Genomic DNA, 9,235 nt, shown 5'->3' on the forward strand with positions numbered 1-9,235 from the left:
ACACACATGTAAGTGTGAGCATGTGCTGTGTCATCCACAATAGTGTGTGTGCGAGCACACGTGTGCAGAGCCCAAATCCTAACTGAGGGACTGGCTCATCCAGTATTTTGAGGCCTAGGTAGCATTCTTATCCGGGGGCCACATGTGGAGCTGATGGGGGTGTGGCAGGCCTTGCATGCAGGACTGCCCCAGCCCACTTGACTGTGTAAATCTGCTCTGTGGAGGGGGCAGAGGTGTCTCCAGCAGGGGCTCTGCTGTGCACCGCGAGGCCTGGCAGTCCATGCAGCCCAAAGGGGCTAGACCTGCTGAGCCGGCTCTTCAGAAGCATCCAGTCCTTGAGGACATTGTTCACAGGGAGAGGTTTTGGGTGCTGGTGCCCCCTCGCCTACTGGGGCTCGTCCCTGAAGAGGGTCCAGCAAGTTGGAGATGGGGCGGGAAGGGGGGATGAAAAATAGGCCAAATTCATGTCCCAAGTCACAGGCCAAGCCCAGTGAATTTCCCTGTCCCCTGCCTCAGTTTAACTATTCAGGAAATGTTCCAGAGTGCTGGGCAGGGTAGGCTCCAAAGCTGGTGTCAGGGGATAAGAAAGAAAATCCCAAGCCAAGCTCCTGCTCTATGCCAAGATCATTTCCGTTACCCTGAGATGGGGTGAGTGGATGTTGGGGGTACAGTGGGACTCTAGGGGGCCTTGCCCTGCCCAGGACCTCGTCTTCGGGGGTATGGCCCTCACCTCGCCTGCCCCAGGGCACCAGCAGTAGCAGTGGCACTTACATCTGTCCCAAGGTCTGGAGAGGCAGAAGTGGGCAGCCTTACACCCTGGTGGGGACCCTCACGCTTTCTTTCTTTCTTGAAGAAACACAAAACCCTCAAGATTCATGTACTGTGTGATGGAGAGAAAAAATACCAACTGTTCCCTCAAAAAGACAATGTATTTTGCACTTTGTAAAGTGTTAATTAAAATGGAGAAAAATATCATGTTGGCTGAGGGCGTCTGATTTGTGCTGCTTCAGGGCCACATCTCATCTCTTTCCTTCTCCATTCCATGGTCGAGGAACATGGCCAGGGGCTGGGAGGAAGGCAGAACAACCTTCCCGTCCACACCCAGCGGCTGAGAGAGGACACATCCCCAGAGCGAGAGGGGCTGTATTAGTTACCTGATACAGGGTAACGAGTTGCCCCAAACGCAATGGATTAAGATGATTGTTTACGTGTCACGGTTTCTGTGGGTTAGGAATTCGGGAGCAGTTTGAGCAGGTGCCTCAGGATCGCTCGGGAGGCTGCGAACATCTGAAGTCCTGGCTGGGACTGGAGGATCTACTTCCCAGGTGGTTTACTCACAGGGCTGGCAAGTTGGGCTCAGCTGTTGGCAGGGAACCTGTTCCTCTCCACATGGGTCTCCCAATGGGGCTGCTTGAGTGTCCTCACAGTATGGTGCCCGGCTTTCCCCAGGGCAAGGGATTCAAGGGCCAGTGCAGGAACCAAAATGGTTTTTTGGCCCCGAGCCTCAGAATTCACATGCCTCTGCCTCTACCATACTCTGTCACCATACAGCCCCGCTCTGATTTGACAAAGGAGGAGAACACACAAGGGTGTGAAACCAAGAGGGCAAGGTCACTGGGGTCATCTTGGAGACTGTCTACTGTGCCCATCATTCCTCCCAAACCTCTGGCAGAGGCAGGCCTGCGGTGAGGGTGCCTGCGGAGCAGGACAGGGCCTTGCTGGTGCAGGGGAAGGATCCGGGGCTGGATCCTGGGCTACAGGGCTTCTGGCCCAAGCCTGGAGCCCTGCTGTGGATGTCACACCCCCAGGAATGTCCTTGGTGCTAGAAGCCCAGGAGCTGATGCCTCCCGACAAGATACCCTGGGGGCACGAGGGAGGGCTCCGTGCCCAGCGTCCCTAACACAGGGCTCTGGCATTTGGTTCCTGCCATTTTGGCAGGTAGGCACTGGGGATGCCCAGCCAGTACAGAGGTCTTGGATCTTGGTCACCCTTCACTGTCCCTCTGTGACGTTTTCCACGGAGGGCTGGTGTGAGCAGGGCAGTGCTGAAGACCTGAGCCTGCACTGAACCCCACCAACCTCCATCCCCACCCGTCTCACCCCTGCCCGCAGGAAAAGCAGACCTGGGGATTGAAGGGAGTGACAATGCCACTGAAGCTCACTCACCACCCTGAGCCCAAGAAAGTTCTGGATGCTGTGAATGCTTTCCCTTCTGGGGTCTTCAGACTACGCCCCCCTCATTCCTTCAGAGACCCCATTGGAGCTAGGACATCCACGGCGACTCTTGATGTCCCCCAAACTCTCAAAAGTTACAAAGGCCTCCAGAGCCCGACCTCCCTTTCCCACCACTCACTCACAGGCACTGTCACTCGGGCGGTGCTGGGCCTTGTGCCAGGTGCTGGGGACCCCAAGGAACCTGCTGTGGCCCCTGCACCTGAGTCTCTCTAGGAGGTGAGAAGACAGGGAAAGGAGCTATTCCAGGGAGTGCAGGGCCAGGCTAGACCTCAAGGGTGTGCTGTGCCCAGGGGTAGGGAATGACCACTGTCCAGCAGTAGGGGGCAGACCAAGAAGCCAGGACATTAGGGTTGAGCTTGGTAAGATGGGGACCCAGCAGAGGGAGGAGCAAAGGCGCAGAGGGCCAGAGGGTACCTTCTCTGGAATGGAGGAGTGCGGCAGGGGGGTGAGGAGTGGATGGGGCAAGTAGGGGATGAGGCTGAAATGCAAGGTGGGTGCTCAAGTCTGCCAGGGGCCTCACCCTCCTACAGGCCATGGGGAGCCACTGAGGACTTCCACGCGGGGGACAAAACTTAGCATCTGAGTGGGGGTCTGGGTTATGAAGAGGGCTGACAGGAGGAGGAAAGGGGGACTGCCAGGGTCCTGTCCTCATTTCTCAGGAGGAGTCCCTGGTGGTTCAAGTGTCTTCTGTGTGCAGAGTTGGGGTGTTGGGGGCAGTGGCACATGCAGGGGACCAGCAGATGTCCAGCCAACCCCCAGAACCATGACTGTGCCCCTCCCCCAACCAGGGCATAATTCCTCCTGGAGCAGCTCTGGCTGCTTCTTGGCAAGTTCTCACAACTATTCAGATTTGGATCCCCAGGGGGGTTACCCAAGCCAGGACTCTACGCCCAAGAGTCTGACTCAGTTTCTCTTGGATAAAATATCTGTGTAAAACATCCCCCACCCTCTCTCAAAAGGTAATGTACAGAACTGGGCCACAGAAGAGCAGCAACTGTGGTCACATAGTCCCCCGGCTTCATCATGTGACATTCCACTGCAGGGGCAGGGGCTCATGATGGTGAAAACGAGCTCTCCAAAGGGAATGTGTGGGATGAGATCGTGGGGGTGGTTGCACCACATAGACAATACGCTAAAACCACTGAATTGTACACTTTAAAATGGTCTTACGTTATGTGACTCACATGTCAATGTTTTAAAAATATCGATGTGGTAGAAAAAGCAACAGGAATGGACGCTGGGCGTGAAGGATGGCCAAGAAAGAATGTGAGTTATTCTGACACTCTTGAGGGTTAAAGGAAGTCCCTATCAACATGGTGGAGGCAGCACAGAGAAGGAGGAGGAGGACGGAGGCAAAAACCCGGAGCTCCCACCTCGCAAATGTTGGTGGTGGAGCATCTCATTTGAGCTGTTTTTCCAGGAGCTCTGGACCTGAGCTGACCCAGTGGGAAGCTGTGCAGCGTCAGCGAGACCCAGGCCCATCTCCCACCCTGATGAGCATGGGGCACCGGGAGGGTCCTGTTGTCCCGGGAGAACCTCGGAGATCAGGCAGAGCCTCTGAGGAGCCTGCAGGGAACAGCCCGTGTTGTCTTCAGGGCAATTAATACTCGGTGTCTTGGACTCAAGATCACCGAACGTGTCATGAAATACGTGGTAAAAGCGTTCAAACTTAAAAAATTAAATGAAGACCCCAGTGATCCCACTCCTTAGGTATACACTCGAGAAAACTGAGAACCCGTTCACACAGACACTTGTATGCGAATGATCCAAAAAAATAAAACGCTGGGCCAATGTAAAACTCGTACATGAAGTTCTGGCATTATTCATAATAGCCAAAAAGCGGAACCACCCAAATGACCACCAACTGTTGAATACGGTACATCAACACAATCAATCAGTAACCTCCTAGATGATTCTATCACACAGGCAAGGTTGTGAGGCCCAGGGTGAGGTGTAGAATCTGCCCAAAGGAATCCCCTCATGAACACGGCCTCCTTCGGCTGCTCTGGGGGCAGGCGGCCTCATCTTGATTTCCTAGTTTGAGGCCAGACTCATTAGAGGCAGCCTGCCGCCCGATGCACCAGCTGGAATGAATGCATCCTTCTCACCACTGCATCCCCTGCACCTGGCAACTCCTGGCGTACAGTCAGACAGGAACAGGGACCCAATCAGGCCTTTGCTTCATCTTCAGTGTTCTCCCGCTGTAAGGAGGGTGGATGACTTAGCTGTGGAACAGCTTCCGGTCGTGAGCCTGAGCCTGTTCAGTTTCCGTCTCTGAGGGTGGACTCACACAGGCCATTTTTCTGTTGGGCACAGATTCCTGTGCTCTTCTCTGGCAACAGCTGGCACCACCCTACCAGAGCGACAGCAAGACCAAGTCTCTCCGCTCCTCATGGGCAGCCCCCACACCAGCTACATCCCACCTGTTTGCCTCCCTAGCAAGACAATGGGCTACTGGTTCAAGGAGGTGACCACACTCTCGGGATTTTTCCTTTTAAACTTGACTGCTCAGCATGCCCTCAGTGTGGCCCCAAGAAAATCACAACGAGAGGGACTCCAAGCACTGTCTCCAGCGCAAGCTCAATCTGGGCTGTTCCGTGTGAAATATCAAGGTTTGTGTGGAAGAAAGGCTGGGTTTCTTGGTCGCCGCAGCATGAGCGTCTGAGGGTAGTTGGATGATGCACCCTGGGAGAGAGAAGGCAAGTGTGGGGTCCTTGGGGGAGGGGATACATTCCTGGGGCTCAATCACGGAGCAGGGCAGGCCCCAGGAGAATGGAGGCCTCACAGAGCCACCCCAGTGCTGGGGGCCACCCCCAAGGCCATCTGAAGTGGTCTCTGGGAAGGTCAGGCAGCATGGTTAGGCCGAGGCACCTGAGCAGCTCCCATGCAGCCTCTGCGGCGAGACCGGCCCTCAGAAGGTGTGAGTAACTCTGCTGCTGGTCAGGAGGTGCTGGGACCTGAGTGTAATGTGAGAGAGAACAGTGTGGATCTTCAGCAATGCAGCCCGAGTGTCTACCCTGTGCCAGGTGCTCAGCGAGACTGTCACCTGCTGTGCCAAGTCAGAGCACTCTTCCTGCCGTGTGGTGCTCAGCGTCTGACTGTGTCACATGAACACAGGAAGTGCACAGTAGGTGTTTCCTGACCTCATGAAAATGTGAGACAACCACATATTCAAGAAACAAGCGTGGTCAGGACACGACTCTCCTGAGTGAGTCAGGGGCGGACCTGACGAGAATGGCAGGCCAAGTGTTCTGGATTCACTGATGTCAGGGTCTGCGTGCCAGCATGAGACCCCCGTCCCCGCCAGAAATCATCATGGAGTGGCAGCCTGTACGCCCGGCATGTGGTCAGGGAACAGAAGACCGAGACCTAGGCCCCTGGGAATGGCTATCCACTGAGGGAGACTGTGGTGGCCACCGTGTGACGAGAGTCCCTCCACCTTCTCAGGCCACACCTGCCACTCGGGCTCTGCACTGCCCTCCTCTACAGACCCCAATACATGCAGAAGTACAGAGCCTGAGTGTAAGACGTCAGGACAGCCAGAGGACACGTCGGAGTGGCCCGTGGTCACTGCATTCAGGGTGTCCTCACACACTCACTGAAGTGACAGGAGCCCGGAGCCTGCAGACAGACTTTTCGCAGGGAAAAAAAGGATAAATTATAGCAACGAAGCTAATGGTGTAGACAGTTTCTGTGTGTTTGGGCCTGCCGAGGTCACAGGGAACCAGGAGAGCCAGCGGCAGAGGGAAGGCCGGATGGAAACAGCCCCTGAAACACCGAAGTGCCTCGAAACACTCTGCAGTGGGTTTTTGAAAGATAAATCCTTATTGTATTTAAATTATACATTTCTTTTGCATTTTTACAAGTGTTTTTTAAAAATGCTTTTCACAATTTCAAAAGACATTATTAATATCCAGCCTGCAAAGGAAATACTTAGGCCTGTGCGTGCACACGGTCGTACGCGCACACACACGCTCTCTCCGCAGTCTTTCTCTAGAGGGAACATGAGAACCAGAACCGGTGGTGCCTCTGGGACAAGAGACGGGAGACTTAGTTTTCATAAGACACTTTGTACCAAGTACATATGTTCTGTGTTCAAAAATATCAATAGCTTTGTTTAGAAAAACTGACTTAGTAAACAGTAAGATAAACTACAATTTAAGAAAGAACCCTTTAACTCTGAAATGAGCCTTTTGGTCTAATTGCATCCTCCCCGTTATGAAAACCATTATTTTTTACTTTGGTGGCTGCGGTAAGGCACTCTAAATATTAAATATCCTGCTTTCTTTTAAATGTGCTGTAAAACATTCCTCCAAACGGGCCTCTGCAAACAGCTCATGGCACGCCAGCTTTGTCATTTCAAATCTTTCCCCCTTGGGAGCCCCTCTGGGCCTCGTGGAGCCCGGCCTGTAGCTTCTGCCTGAGTGAGGTCCCGGGGGGCCTCTGTTTTTCTGCTCCACGTGCCCGTGGACAGCCTCTGATGAGGCCTCTTCCAGGGCACCATGGGACTGGAACCCTTGGTCAGGCTGTCCCCTGCTTGCAAAGGCTGCTCACTCACAGCCCCAGGAAGGAGCTCAGCGCCAGGGAGCCTGCAGCCTGAGAAGCTGCTGCTGGGCGCTCGCTCTGGCTCCTCACCACTATGCGGTCTCTCCTGATGCCCTGGCAGAGGGTGCGCTGGGGCAGGAGGAGGCCAGCGGGGATCTGGGAGGGGAAGCAGTGCCCAGGGACCTGGTCCTGGCCCAGCCACACACTGGACGCTGCTGCCACATCAGGTAGTCTGCTCTGTGGGCACACACTCACGCCCGTCCAGTCCAGCCTTACGCTCCATGGCAAGTAACGGTCTTCCAGGCAACCGATTCCCAGGCAGCCTCGGATGTTCTTGCCTCACACAAACAGCTCTCCTTTGTCTGCACAGAAAGGAAAAGGGTGGCTTGGCTCAGCTAGGCCAGAGGCAAGTCACCAAGAAGAGGAAGGGTCATGAGAATAGGCTTTCTAGAACCAGGTACAAACAGAGCCCAATGATAAACTTCCATTTCTACCAGGCATTAATGCCTCCTTTTGAAGGGAAAGATATACTATCCCCAAACCAAAGACATGTGCAAGCCCAGAATGACGGTGTGTCCGTCACATGGAGAAGAGCACACGCACGGAGCTGTAGGCCCAGGAGGCTCCTGGACACGGCCCACTCTGCTTGCCCCTTATGCACATCCCTCACCCACAGCCACATCCGACCACACCCTGCCCTCCACACCTCCCGAAGTCTGAGCACACTCCAGTCCTGGTCATGCCCTGATAGAGGGAGACCTCCATCTGTCATTCCTTGTCTGGGTTTCCACATCTCGGGAGCATTTGGTCAAGGGACACAGGGTGACTGGGCACCTCTTTGGGCCGGGTCGATGTCTGTGTGCTGAGAGCTGGGACAGGACAGTGAGTGAACATGTACGGTTCCTGTCCTCATGGGGCAGGAGCTAGTCAAACAGTTAGAAAGAAACAAACGATCAAACCAATATATACGTGTTTACAAACTGTAAAAAGTGCCAGGAGGGACAAGAACGGACAGAGTGCTCTAGAGGACAGTCCAGGAGAACAAATCTAGACTGGGCTCGGGAATGCCCACCTCCAGGATGGGACCCCAGACTTCGTGGGGCAGCCTCCCACTACCCAGCCTTTAGATACCACTTCCGTCCACATCAGCTCTAGGCATTCCTTGCCACAGAGGCCCCATTTAACCACCTCCACCTGAGAAGCAGAAGAAGTAGACAAGACATGGAGAAGCCAGGACTAAAATAATCTGACTGATTAATAAGGAATCCCTTTGTTCCCATCTGTCAGAGGCCCTCTGGTCTAACCACCACCCTGGGGCCTCCACCCTCAGATTTTACGTATTTAACAGAACAATTCAGTCTGGCCCCCAAAAGGTTAGCAGATCTCAGGGGAAACCAACCAAGTCCAACTCCCAGCTGACCACATGCAAACGCTGGGCACAGAAGGGGAGATACCCAAGCTCTGATGCTCCCTCTACTGAGGACAGTCACGGCACTTGGAGGGTGGCTGTGGGGTCTTGGGGGAAATCTAGCAGGGGATATCATTTCGGTGTGACCCAAAACGTCCACATGGCATGACAGCAAACAGAAAACAGTGTACTCTAGTTGAATACTTTGCACATTTCATACGGATTTCCAAGGATGTGACTCTGCACAGTTTAAGCCATAGATCATTGATACCTCCAGACTGAGTCCATAATGACTCTCATTTTTTAAATCAAAATAGCTTTAGAAGAGTCTGGCACCCTCAAGACATTAGCATATGGAAGTGCTGACTCCGAGTGACGGTGCTGAGGGATTACCCCAGTCATCACTATGACCAAGGGTGCTGTGCACACAGTCACCCCCCCACAGTCCACGCCACAGCCCATGTGTGTTACAGGCCTGAGATCTTAACATCAGAAGACAACTGAAGGGCAGTCAGGACTCTGGGTCGGGGGGCCCTTGGATAGTCCTCACAGTAGCGTGGGGCCAGAGAACACAAACGAGGATGACCCAACTCATTGTCCCAGCCCAGACGCCTAAAGAGAAAACAATAATTCACCAGACATGAGTAATTGAGATTTACAAATTAACATTCTTAGCTGCAAGGAAATAGGGAATTTACGTGAGGATCCCCACAAAATGAAATTAATTTTCTTCGGTCTTACCAGTCAGGTCAACTAAAGACTAGCAGACTGACCCGACAGTTACTGTGGTGGAACAGGAAAGGCAATCAAGGAAAGCGCACATCCGAGGGCGGGAGGCACCTGGGTGTCTGATGGCTTTGTACCTGGGCAAACCTTCAAGAACAGCTCCATTCCAGCCTTGGCTTTGATCATTCTCTCCCGGCACTTTGGAGAAATGGGGCATATTTTCCTCCACAAAACCCCAGGGCATCTGACAAATCAGCCTTCTGCCGTCCCCCATTCCTGGGTCGGGTCAGGGTTTGGGCTTGGCCAGGAGCGGGATGAGTCC

The 9,235-nt window shown here is 53.8% G+C and overlaps 1 long non-coding RNA gene across 1 annotated transcript; it reads right to left on the bottom strand.

The window, feature by feature from the left end:
* Nucleotides 1-4,319: 4,319 nt before the first annotated feature.
* On the bottom strand, nucleotides 4,320-9,164 carry LOC147911463 (uncharacterized). The gene is made up of 2 exons (XR_015551218.1): nucleotides 7,486-9,164; nucleotides 4,320-7,141 (listed from the first exon to the last, which is right to left on the bottom strand). It is a non-coding gene; the product is annotated as an uncharacterized LOC147911463 (long non-coding RNA).
* Nucleotides 9,165-9,235: the final 71 nt, after the last annotated feature.

This window comes from Ceratotherium simum, unplaced genomic scaffold (genome assembly GCF_057802395.1).
Source record: "Ceratotherium simum simum isolate JZ-2026a unplaced genomic scaffold, ASM5780239v1 HiC_scaffold_43, whole genome shotgun sequence".
Classification (NCBI taxonomy): domain Eukaryota; kingdom Metazoa; phylum Chordata; class Mammalia; order Perissodactyla; family Rhinocerotidae; genus Ceratotherium; species Ceratotherium simum.